Genomic DNA, 13,502 nt, shown 5'->3' with positions numbered 1-13,502 from the left:
CTACCAAACGATCCTTAAGCCACTCAACAATCTCATCAGAAAGATACTTAACAGTATAAATCCAACGACAACTCACAATAAATTTTTCAGAAGGTAGAGAGGTAAGTTCCCACGTCTGATTCTTATAAAGGGCATGCATTTCCTCATCCATAGCATGCTTTCAACCAGAGATGGACAAAGCTTGTTGATATGAATGGGGAATGGTAATACTAAACAAGCTATAAGCAAAGGAGTGAAGGCCAAGAGAGAGGCGAGCATAAAAAAACAAAATTAGCAATAGGATGTTAAGTGCAAGTAAGTTTACCTTTGCGAAGGGAAATAAGATAGTCATCAGACGACACATCGACAAGTGGAACAAGGGAGTTAGGAACCTCATACGAAGGAGATGAACTGGTTAAGGTATAAGACACAATGTGACGAGCTTGAGACTGCTAATAAACCTACAAAGGAGGGGTACAGGTGATACTAGAAGGAGAAGATATAGAAGAGGAGGATGAAGGATCATAAGACGGAAGAGTAGGGGTGAGGGAAGCAGGCTCCCCCTCGCGACAAGAAAGAAGATCAGTGGATAACTGTTACTCAGAGGAGGAGAAAAAAAGGAGTGAAGGAGGAAAAAGTAACGTCAGCGCTAACAAAGTATTGACATAACTTAGGATGATAGCACCGATACCCTTTCTAAGTACGAGGGTAGCCTAAGAACACACACTTGCGAGCACGAGGAGATAACTTATCCAAACTAGGGTTAAGAACATGGACAAAGGCAACACATCCAAAAACACGAGGTGACAAGGGAAAATGAGACAATGTGGGATATAACTGATGATATGGAGACGTGTGCACAACATTGGAGGGCATACGGTTAATAAGGAAACATGCGGTGAGAACACCATCGCCCCAAAACTATTTGGGGACATGCAAATTAAACATCAATGTACGAGTAACATCTAACAAATGACGGTGTTTTCGCTCCGCAACACTATTTTGAGGAGATGTATGAGAACAACTAATCTGATGAATAATACCACGAGCATCACAAAAAGGTAGTCACAATAGACTGCGTATAGTCCAAGGTATTATCAAATCGAAATGTCTTAATACGTTTCCTAAATTGAGTAAATATTTCATTATAAAACTTAGAGATGATAGAAGGGAAATCAAATATCTATTTCATTAAAAATAACCAAGTCATCTGAGAGTAATCATCCACAAAAATAACAAAATAAAAAAAATCATTAACAGTGGGAGTTCTAGAAGGACCCCAGATATCCGTATGGACAAGAGCAAACGACTCAAACACACGACTAACACTATGACTAGGAAAAGAACTACGGTGATACTATCCAAGTTAATAGGCTTCACACTCAATCTTAGAAACATGACTTAAACTAGGAACAACTAACTTAAGCTTGGCCAAAGAAGGATGACCCAAGTGAAAATGCCACTAAAAAGGAGATATAGTACTGCTCAACACAGTAGATGAAGGAGGAGGAGAAATCTCAGTGCCCAAAAAATATAAGCCATCCTTTTCATGCCCTAAACCAATCATCTTCTTGGTCTGGAGGTCCTGTAAAACACATGAATTGGGAGAAAAGGTTCTGGAATAGTGGAGAGCTTGCGTCAATTGGCTAATAGAAAGAAAATTAAATGGAAACTTAGGAACATAAAAACCAGAAGGTAAGGAAATGGATGGAGTGGGATGAAGATGACCTTGACCACTGATAGGTCGAGAAGATCCATCAGCAAGTATAATCGTATGATCAACAGGCCTAACAGTATTAAAAAAAGAGGAATTACTAGAGATATGGGAAATAGCACCAGAGTTTAGAAGCCAAGGCTGAGTAGACTTGGCCACACATGGAACATTACCTGAACTAGCCATAGCAGCAATAGAGGAGAAAAGTAGACTAGGCTGGAGAGATTGGACAAGAGCGGTAAGCTCACTAATCTGAGTGGTGAGAGTCTCATAAGAATCAATTGGAGAAGCAACAGAACCAGTGGAAAATAAGAATGGCTGTGAGGATAGAGCATCCATAACCTAATGCACATGATCAGGTTTGCCATACGTCTGCCAACACCAAGGTTCAGTATGACCTTGGGAACCACAATGAGTACACTTGCGATCACCATGTGTGTCGGAACCAGGTCCACTACTACCGCCTCCACGTGAACCACTACCACGAAATCTCCCACCACGAGAACCACCTCCACAAGAACCTCGTGAACCAGAAGAGCCATGAGAACCCTTGCGAGTAGACCCTCGATCACTACTACTAGAGATCAAGGCAGAAGAAGACAATGTAGAAGACCCAGATGGGGGTTAGGACTGGCCCAAGAAAGAACGTAACAGCCGAGAATAGGCATTAGTAGCAGACGGTAAAGTCTCACTAGCATGAATCTGACCCTTGAACTCCTTCAATTTAGGATCTAAGCTGGAAAGTAAGGAAGCCATCATAAATTCCTCCCAATATTGCTTATGTTTGTTTACATCAATAGTGAAGGGCTGATGCTACAATAACTGATCCCACAAGGTCTTGAGACTATTATAATACTCGGGAAGTGACTGGCCAGATTGACACATAGCAAAAATCTCTCATATAACTCATAGACCTGAGAGACATTACTCTGATTTGAAAAAGATTTAGCAAAGGAGTCCCAATTTTCCTTAGAGGTATTACAAAATTCCATGGTAGTAGCAACATGCGATTCTAGATTATGCCAAATCCAACCCATAACACAGGAATCCTCATACAACCAATCATCATAACCTTTATCATCCTCAATAGGTGGAAGTTCAGTAAGAAACTGTGACTTCTTCTTGCCACGTAAGAAAATCTTAATAACATGAGCCCAAGCCAGATAATTTAAATCATTTAATTTCTTAGTGGTAGTTGACTTGGGTATTTCATCATCCTTAATTGCAGAGGATTGAGAAGCAGGAACAATCAATCAAGAACTCCAACAATTAAACAACACATAACCAAGCATCAACACAACAACAAGAAGAGTCCAAGAAGAGAGTTCCAAGTTACAGGACCAATTCAGAGAGGAAAACGCCCTATTTGTCAAACAGGGAGAAGCCGAAATCCACAAAAACTCCAAGAAAACACCACCAAATCACAAAACAACTTTAAGAAAGGTGTAGACACTAATTTCGGCTCCCAGAGAAGACAACCCACTAGGTAGATATTGCAGATAGCTCGTAGAATCACAGATCAAAAAAATGACGCAAATAACTCGAAAATCATTCAAAAATACAAAACTTACATTAGATGGTCCAAAAAAATTCTAGAAAAATCACCATTAACATCAAAAAAGAGAGGCGACCAAGAGGGAGCATATTGTCCGTATAGACTATGACATCACGCTGACATCATCATTCAAAAGATGACGTCAGCACGTCGTTTTCACCTCAAAAGAACTTCAAGAGTCTGACAAACACTAGACAAAGATGGATTGTTGCTCTGATATCAAGTTAGAATGAATAATTGTAATGACCCAATATTTTTTTTTTTTTTTTGCCAAATGATAAGATAGTCGATGGGTTTGGTAAGAAAATAATTGTATCATTTTATTTTATTTTTATGATACAAAATATTATAACGTTCCTAAAATATATCTTTAATTATATATATATTTTTATACTCGGGTGGTGGTTCATAGTTAGTAGAGGAGAATGATTAAAGAGAATGTATTTTTTTTTTTCTTTCTTATCTCACGTGGGGCAGGATGAGGAGTAAGGATCCTCTAGAGTGATTTTTTCCTAAAATTTCCTAAAGTGCTACAGTGTATGGTTGAGATTTACTGGCAAGTCACATCAATTTTTCTGATGTGACTTGCCAATAAATCTCAAGCACACAATATAGCACTCTAGGAAACTTTAGGAAAATTTCACTCTAGAGGATCCTTGGTGCAGGATGAGTAGGAGGAGAGATTTAAAAATTTAAATATATCATCTAGTGCTATCTCTCTTTACCTTACACCCACATGTTTTCTCTTTCTGCACATGCACATTCTCCCTGAACCACAACATCTCTCTCTCCCACACGAATCAATCCCCTCTTCCCACTATCTTCGCTTTTCCGAAAGTGCTTTATTGCTGGAGCGTCAACACCCTGCCCCTTCAATCCCACCTTTTCTTTGTCGCTTGCAGATACCATCTTTTTGGGTCTTCAACAATTACACACGGGTTCAAAGTTTCAAACAAGTTGTTAGTGAATGGAACTTTGAGGATGGACTGTTCAAGTTTTTCACATTGACAGTTCGGTTATTGTAATCTGAGTAATCTGAACCTGATTGATCTTGTGTGAATTTTACATGGAGTTCTTACCTGTTGAAGTAATTGGGAACATATTGTCTCATCTTGGAGCTGCCCGAAACGTGGTGATTGTTTCTGCAACGTGTAGGAAATGGCGAGAAGCTTCGCGCAAGCAACTTCAAACACTTTCATTCAGTTCCGGTGATTGGCCTGTTTATCGTGATCTCAGTAGAAGTCGACTTGAAATCTTGATTATACAGACTATATTTCAAACAACAGGATTACAAGGCCTATATATATTTACGGATGATGTTGATGAGTTCTCGGTGTCGAGTTTGGATGTTAGCCGTAGGCCCGGGTAGTGTTGTTCAAGATTTCCATTTTCATCGTGGGTGTTGTCTGCTTCGGTCGTGAGTTTTCCATCCACTGGTTCAGCTTGTTGGTAGACAAGCATTGAGTTTTTGTGGTTACCAGTCTTCGCTGGTAGCTTTTCAAGTCTCCGGCGGTTTTGGAGTGGTGGGATGGTTCTTCTACAGCCCTGGCAGACTGGGTTTCGTGATGATGGCACCATCGCCATTTCTAGGTAGAGCCATCTTAATCACCGTGGCTAGTGGAGAACAGGTTTCCGGTCCTATATCGTTGGTAGCTTTGTTACAGAGTTTGAGATTTTTGTAGATGGGCGTGTGCCTCATGGCCTGCTTCATGTGCATGATTCAAAAGTTGGTGCTAAGCTAATGTCAGCCGCGTGAAGGTTCTCCACGTGGAGGGATAAGAGGGAAATTTAAATTTAGCAAAATGTTTAGCAACAATGATTCATCCCACTAAAAATATCACCACTAATAGCACTAATGCATTAAAAAAGTAAAAAAAAAAAAAAAAAAAAATACAATTCCAAGATCAAAACATTATATCATTAATGACGGGACCCATTACCACCTAATTAGTGGGAGCACTAATTAGTGCTCCCAAGCATTTTTCATTGTTTAGTGGGTTTCATCCACGGGGTTCTTTTTGTTTTTTTGTTGGGTCATGGTCACTGATGAGGTTACAGTAAAGAAGGAAAGTTTGAGGTTGAAGTTTACAACTTCTCTCAAGATGATATGTTGCTCGAGGATATTTTGTTACTTAACACACACTGCCAACTCATCTTTGAGCTTGAAATGGGAGTCTTTAGAATGAGATTTTGTCAAAGTGTTGTATATGAAAGTCGGAGGGCTTGTCGTGATCTTCGCAATGATGATCTCAGATCCATGATCGGGTGATGTTTGCATTTTCGGATTAGCTTCTCTTCTAACTTGAGGTAGGGATTTTTTTTGAGTTATATATATATTTTTGTAAGATCTAAATGATTTTAGAAATCATCTTTTGATTTGTTTTGAAAAATGGATTGTTGATTCAAGAAGGTGAATGATTTTGAAAGTGAGTTTACTTTTTTTTTCCCTTCTAAAAATAGAAATTTATATTTTTGAACTATGTTGATGAAAGAAATATGTTTTTGGTGAGATCTTCTCAAATATTTAAAGATGAATGGCTTTTGGTGAGAAAACCTAGAAATTGAGAATTTTTAAGAAGGATGTTGAAAAATTTTAGAATATGTTGTTATATTTATTTTGTGTGCCAAAATAAATGATGTTTGAAAATTGCTTATTTATTTACATATAAATGATGTTTTCATGAAATATGTGAATTGTTGAAGTTTTGGGAATTGTTGTTTAAAAGTATTAATATAGTCTTGAGATGACTAAATTGTTAAGATTGTTTGAAATGTGGGAATTATGCTATCCCTTGGATGAATTGAAATAAAAGTATTTATTCATCTTGTGAAATTGCATTGAAATGAGAAATGAGAATTTTGATCACAATGGGGATATTGTGTGGGAGTATTGAAAGTGGAAGAAATATTACATTATATTATTCATCATTGCATTGACATATCAATTCATTTGATAATGAAGAGCTTTGAAATTTGATTTGAAAATGTTGCATTTAGAAAAGAATGTTGATAAACAAGTTTTCATGAAATGGTTTTAGAGTAAATTCGGTGGTAAGTCTTGACAAGTAGTGTGGATTATAGGTGTCGAGCCTTCCAGTTGCGATTGGTAAAAAAGACAAATTGGTAGTACTTGTATAGTCTACTTGCAGACACCAGCCTAGTGATTGATAGGTGGTGTAGATGATAGGTGTCGAGCCTTCCGGCTGTGACCGGTAAAAATGACAAATTGGTAGTACTTGTATAGTCTACTTGCAGATACTGACATAGGGACTACCAGAGTTATATTTACCGCCCCTTGAACAAAATTGATAAATGTGGAACAGTTGAAATTGCATAGCATCATTGAGCATGATGGTTTTTGAATAAATAAAGATGTGTTCTTATTTTTCAAAAGAGCATGGCATGTCATATGCATCCACCTTTTGAGACTTGTATAAAATGTATAGACTCTGTGAAGGATTTTCCTACTGGGCTTTATGCTCATCCTACGGGATTTTTGTGCAGGAAAGGATGTTGTGATCCCGCCTAACTGAGGGTGTGGAAGTGTGTGAAGAGAGCATAGTGTGCTCGTTTGCTGTGACTCTGATTGTAAGCTAAGGGCTTTATATGTGTGGGCTTGAATAACCGTTTTGTGTAACAAGGCCCAGGCCTTGGAACTTGTAAACCCTTGAGGGTATTTGTTGTTTAATTAATGGTTGTTGGATTAATTGTATTATCGCATGAAGACTATTTACATCATGTAATGCAAGTATGAGGATTTGTTATCAGTTTTACTTTAAAGAGCCATGACTAGTGTATCACCATTTAGGCATGAAAATTGGGGCGTTACAATAATGAAGCAATTTATGGTTAGGGTTTAGGAAGAAGAAGAAGAATAGATAAGAGGAGGGAGAGAGAGAGAGAGAGAATTTTTTATATATCAAGAATGAATCTATTAATTACATCAGCAAAATATATATATATACAAATTCTAACATAGTGATATGACCATCATACGCTCAACCTAAATAAATACTAACAGATGAACAATAAAATAAAAATAATAACTATTCTAACAATTAACATTTACAAAATGATTTATATCTTAATCTGTTTGACAATGATCTGAAATTCAATTTTTTTTTAATAGATTATGTTGTGCATAAGGTTGGGATGGCACCCGCTCATCTTTATGATGGGTTCCCTTCTAGGGTAAAAATAAAACTCATCCTCCACTACAGTAACATTTCGTGTATATTTCTTAGAATCTTTTATCAACTTATGGATTTGTTTCCTTGTCTTGCAGGAAGTTTTTGAGGATGCTTGTCAGAGACACTCATGAAGGGATTTGAATACTTGAAAAAGCATACCTTTTTCCCTTAGAGGACGCAAAATATCAGAAATGAATGAGGAAGCAAAAAAAAAGGGAAAAAAGAAAAGAAGAAAAGGAGGAAGTAGAGATGCAAGAAAATGTACAAAGTTGTTTTTTGGCTGTTCAAATTGCTGCCTTTCACTTTTGTTTTTGTCTGTACTTTTATTTACATACTTGTGAACAGCACCATTGGCAAACCATTGTTAACTTCTTCCACTTCAAATTGTGAAGTACCAATTGGCACCCACGAGCTCAGGAATTATTGTGAACCTTGGTTTGTCATGCTTCTCTACTAGGTTTGAGGTGATCAAATATATAAAAGAGTTTTCCATTTCAATTCTTTTCCCAATAAAATTTGGGTGCGTCTGTCTATTTTGTGTCTTGTTGGACTATTGGAGTATCTTTTTTCACCTCTTACTTTGAACAAGTAAATTGTAAGTTATAAAAGACTTGTATAAGTTCACACAATGCTATAAATAAGTTAGCACATATTCTGGTAATGTGCAAAGAAGAATACACTAGTATAAGTTCTGTCCTCTGTCTTTGGTTTTATGCTCATGAATTAGCTTTGATACTTCCTCTTTGTTTCTTTTTGTTTGTTTGTTTGTTTGTTTGTTTGTTTTCTCCAGTAGATTCGTGTTGTGCTTCTTTACCTCACATTCCTTCAGTAGGGTTGGTATGTTAAGGTTAATTGTTGGGGCAGTTGAAAGGCAGTAAGGATATTCATGTTGGTTTACCTCCCTGGATGTATGATCTACTCCTAGCTAAGTCTTTTTAGCTTTGCAGCTTTACTATGGCAAACAATAGCTTCTTCTCTCAAGCTAAGCTCCAGCTGGTTTTGGGGCTTCATTAAGAATTCAATCAGCTTGCTCCTTTATTTCTGAGATGTTCGGTTTTTTTGCTATTCTACTAGTTGTTGTCCTTCGTAGTTCTTGTGATTTTAAAGTTTTTATTCAAAGCTCTATTTTCCTGTTTTGTTTGTCATGTTTAGGTGGTTAAACTCTTGTACTTGGTCTCTTTTATCAATGAAGTTCATATTGGAGATAAGATTATATTGTTAAAGATATAATAAATTTCCACTTCATCAAAGGCAATAGATTTTGTCTGCAATTTGTAAGATGGTACTTGAATGGGAAAAAAGAAAGAAAAAGAAAAGAAAGAAGTATAGATGAAAGATATTGTACAAAGTTGAGCTTTGGCTGTTTGGCTTTGGGCTTTTAATAAAGCTCTATTAGCTATTGAAGGCCGGCAGTTGCTTATTCAAACTTTCTTCAAGGTAACTTGAGTAGTAACCCAACGTTTATTTGGAATGCAAAGTCTTTTCTGGAGGCTGGGCTGCGTTGGCGTGTTGGGAATGGATTCCAAGGCCTTATCTTACAAACCTATTTCTGTTTTCAGAGTCCTCCATGATGCTGATGCTAAGGATTTCTCTCTTATTTATGAAACTCTGATCAAATAGTGCTTTTTGGATTTTGAAGTTGAGTTGATATGTAAAATCCCTCATTGCCCAGGGCTTGCTCATGACATACTGGTTTGGCACTTCACAAAAAATGGCCTTTTTTCTGTTAAGTTGGCATATATCATTTGGAGATAGTTTTGCAAAGAAGAGAAACACGGATCATCTCAGATGATGGAAGATTTGAAAGGGCATTTTCAATGAAGATTTGGCAGCTAAAAATTCCGAATAAAGTGGAAATCTTTGCATGGAAAACGTGTTCATATATCCTCCCTGTTCGATCAAACTTGATTGATAACAGGTGCAAGGTAATTCAATTTGATGACTCTGTTATTTCCATTTGGCTGCACTACTTTGGTCTGTAAGCCCTCTTTACTCTGTCCTGAATATAGGCCCAATTCAAAACTTTCTCTTCTTGACCCAGGAGTTTAGCCTACAGATGGATGTATTGGCTTTGGGATTATTTTTTTTCACTGGTTGGAGTATTTGGTACAATCGCAATGATTGGGTTTTTAACAAGAAGAGTCAATCAGCAGAGGAGGTGGCTAGGTATGTGGCTGATTACTTACAAGGTTATACCGATACACATACACAGCTCAAGGTGGCTACTCCTGTTCAACGAAAAGAGTTCCCAGTTGGAGGCCCCAGGTGGAGGGCGTGTTTAAAATCAATTTTGATGGTGCTCTTTTGAAGTGTTGGTGTGATTGTTTACAAAGTGGAGGTAATTGTAACAGTAATAGTTTGCCAGGGTTTTGGGTCTTCATGATGTTCAGATTGAAGGGGATTCCTTTAACTATGGTAAGTACTTTGAAGGGTACTGATTCTCTTTTGTCTTCTTTTGGCCATATTATCTAGAATTCTTGTGAGCTTCTCAACAACACAGCACATTTCCCCCCCGCCCACCCCCCCTCATTTTTTGAAAAGGTGAAGTATAAGGGGAAAAAGAGTTGTGTAAGTGCATATAATGATATAAATAGGTTAGAATATATTCAATCAATAATTTTATAATATTTAGTTAATTTCAAAACTGTATTGTATATAATTGAAACAACATCCTTATATAGATAATAGATTTTTACCCAATATTCTTGCACGTTTTTAATTGGTAATGAAATAGAATTATTGTTAGTGGTGCAAACAAATAATAAGATCTCATTGGGTTATATATAGGTTATGATCTCCAATGACACTACGAAATGACCCTTCTAAGTTCTACTCTACCTTGCTTGCTGGTTGAAATCAAACGGATTAACTCTGCAATTCTTTCATTTAGTAACCATGCTAGTTATTACAACAATATTGTCAAAAATGGTTCTCATCAAGAAATTAGAAAAGTTGGAAAATTGACATGTAACACCAATCCTGCATGTCATAGGAACATGAAATATTGTAATATTTTTACCATAAGAAGGTCATATTTATCCCAATAATTTGACATTGCATTGATATGGAAATGGGAGATCAACATTCGTAAACACAAAAACATTGCCCCAGAATTGGGACTGCAGTAAAATCATTGCACCCACCCTTCTCCATTCTACGGTGTGGGGTATAGGAGGAGTTCATATAAAGTTTCTTTGGTCCTAATTCAAGTGCCTAGAACAATTATTTATCGATTTGTGCCCCCTCCACATTTTCCATTTGCAGCATCCCATGTGTGTGTTTTTCCCCCTCATTTTTTAAAGTAGCATCCAAGTGTAATTTGGAGTTTAGGTGATGAAAATGCATCATGCTCTTTCTTTTTACCAAATTTGACGGCCACAATTATGGTATTTAAGCTTTGATATTAAAATTTCAATGTTCAGATGTTTGCACTACTAAAGGTTTTGTTGAGCACGCTGTACCAGCTCTGGGGGACTGTGTTACACTTCGTTTTAAGGCCATTCAGTTCACTAATAATTCACAACCAAAGAACATCGGGAGGAAAGATGTCTCAGGTCTGTCATTTCTTCTGAACTTGTGTTCTTGTTATTTCATTTTTGCTTTGCTTTAGAAATCATCTCAATTTGTTCACTATGCCGTGATTGTGGGCACTCGTAACAATGTAATTTACCAGTGCAAACACAACAAAGCATCTCCCTGGAAGTGGAAACATGGAGAAGGGTTTTACTTAATCTGTTCATATCATATATGCATATGTTTACTTTTTCAAAGTTTAAATGTGTTTGCCAAGAACTGTAGATAGTAATGCAATGATCTATAAATTAGTTGAAAATTATGGAACACAATCGTGTACTTCTGCACCTTTACAAGGAAAGAAGTTACACGTTTCTTTTCCTTTTTTCAAATGTCCAATATGTTGACATAGCAAGGGTCTACACATCATAGCTCTTTTAGTTACAATGTTAGAGCAGCTGGTCCTCAAAAGATTCGCTTCATGCTTGCAACCATAATAATTTCTTGCTGACCAAATAGCTTACCAAAATGGGTATTTTCAGTGAGGAGAAGCATTCCTGATTTGACCTGAGTCTGTTTCTCTTTTAGATGTTCTTTCTTAGCTCAATGGAAATCTTTTTCTAGATAATAGTAACACAACCTTTTGTATGGAATGTTGAGCAGGTCATATTGAAGCCCTATGCTCTCTGATATAAAGTTTTGCACTGGAGATTTTGCCTCAGAATTGTTGAGATCTTTCAGTTATTGGTGACATTATGGAGGAGATTAATGTACTTTGCAACAGCTTGAATCCTTCATGGTGTTCTTGGAAGGGAAAGAAGCAAACTGTTAGGCTAATGCTTTAGCATTTGAGGCTTACAACACAGTGGATGAATCTTTTTTATTAGTAGCTCGCCTGATATTTCCTATTCTTCTAGAGTGTTCCTATTATTAGCTCTGTTTGATTTATCCAAACAAAAAAAGGTTATTTGTGCAAGGCGTCCAACACCATTCAACTTGCACACACTTCAGCAGTCAACATTCTGTGCGTTGTCGGCGTCTGAAGATAAGTTTGAGCAACATTATGTAGTTGTCTTGGCATTCACAGCTTTATTACAATTTCTTTCGCACTGCAAGTTGCAGAATGTAATGAGACAGTCGATTTTTTCCTTGTAGAAACCACAACACTACTATTATATTTCATTGCTAGCTAGCTTAATAGTAGTAATAGCACTTGTCAAAAACAATTGGAGTTGTAGCGATTTTATAGTATTATAGCTGAATCAACACAATTTCTGTTTGATCCACTTCTCTAGTCCATTAGACCTCCCACCGATCAATTCTTGCAGCTATTAACTCATACATTAGGAGCAAATTAGTGTTGTGCAGCAGTTTCTTTATTGAAACAACATGAATGAATACATATGAAAGAAAAAGTCATGAGCCTTTTTTAAATCCCTCGACACAAATCTTCATTTATAGCTCCGTAGGTGGCTGATTTATTAGAATTTAAATAGGTTCTACTCTGTGCCACAGGGCCTAATTGAGTGTTCACATGGTATTCACTTTTTAAGAACATTCTTTAGGTTGTGTTTAGATCATGGATTTGGATATATATTTGGAAAAAGAAGGAGAAAAGGTGGGTGAAATGTAGCTCTATTTCATTCACATTTCACCCACTTTTTCCTTTTCCTTTTTCTTTCTAAATCCCTATCCAAATCCATGAAGGTGCTCGTGGTTATATGAAAAGTTAAAGCACTCTTGGATCTAATTTAGTTTCTCTTTTGCTTCAATGACTCTAATTTAGATCGGTGTGTTTTTTGTTCATTTTTTGAAAAACAGACTCGATTCTTTTCATTCTAAGCCTCATTCTCAACACTTGAGAACCTGTTACCTTTTAAATTTGAAGAATTTTGAAGAATCTCCTTGATATTCCCATCCCATGCTTCATCCAAAAATTGACGATTATGAAAAGTTTTCTCAATTTAATTTCAGTCATTAAAGTAACAACAGGACAATGATATGAAACTATACTAGCCAGCAACTCAGCTTCAGCTTTTTTGAAAACTTGAACTCACTAGAATTAACTAATACTCTATCTAATTTGTTAGGTTTTTATTCTTGGCAATCCCGTATGATAAAATTCATTTTAGTTGTACTTGTTTTTGCACTTTTTATTTTAGTGAGGCTATGAGTTTTTAGATGCGAATCCAACCCGAATTGTGCCTTGCAGAGAAGTTTGTGGTGCTAATTCTTTCATGATTGCCACTTCACTGACTATGGCGGGGATCGAGCTACCCGGTCAGCTCATGGGGAATCCAGGGGGCAACGTCCCTTGGTGGGTCCAAGGCAGCGCCATGCGGGGTTGAGGGGCAGTGCCCCCGAAGCAAAATGCAAAAATGCATTCGAAGTTGCTTGTCCACTCGAGTGGAGAATCCTTGGTTCTAAAAGTTTGATCACCTGCAAAAATACTGGAAGATGTTTTTTTTCTTGCTCGAGCGGAAATTCCTACTCTCGAGCATCGGTCCGCTCGAGCGACCATTCCAATGCTCGAGCAGAGATCGCGGGACAG

The 13,502-nt window shown here is 37.1% G+C and overlaps 1 long non-coding RNA gene across 2 annotated transcripts; it reads left to right on the top strand.

Annotated features, from left to right (window-relative positions):
* Positions 1-4,143: 4,143 nt before the first annotated feature.
* Positions 4,144-12,213, top strand: LOC145820240 (uncharacterized). Of its 2 annotated transcripts, none has more exons than XR_014361426.1 (5): positions 4,144-5,555; positions 7,534-9,363; positions 9,480-9,853; positions 10,861-10,992; positions 11,615-12,213. It is a non-coding gene; the product is annotated as an uncharacterized LOC145820240 (long non-coding RNA). The 2 variants fall into 2 exon arrangements; XR_014361425.1 differs by lacking the exon at positions 4,144-5,555 and adding an exon at positions 5,568-7,439.
* The last annotated feature ends 1,289 nt before the right edge of the window (positions 12,214-13,502 follow it).

The sequence above is a fragment of the Camellia sinensis genome, chromosome 2 (genome assembly GCF_055761805.1).
Source record: "Camellia sinensis isolate YWXY chromosome 2, ASM5576180v1, whole genome shotgun sequence".
Lineage (NCBI taxonomy): Eukaryota > Viridiplantae > Streptophyta > Magnoliopsida > Ericales > Theaceae > Camellia > Camellia sinensis.
This window is presented reverse-complemented; position numbering and strand designations above follow the sequence as displayed.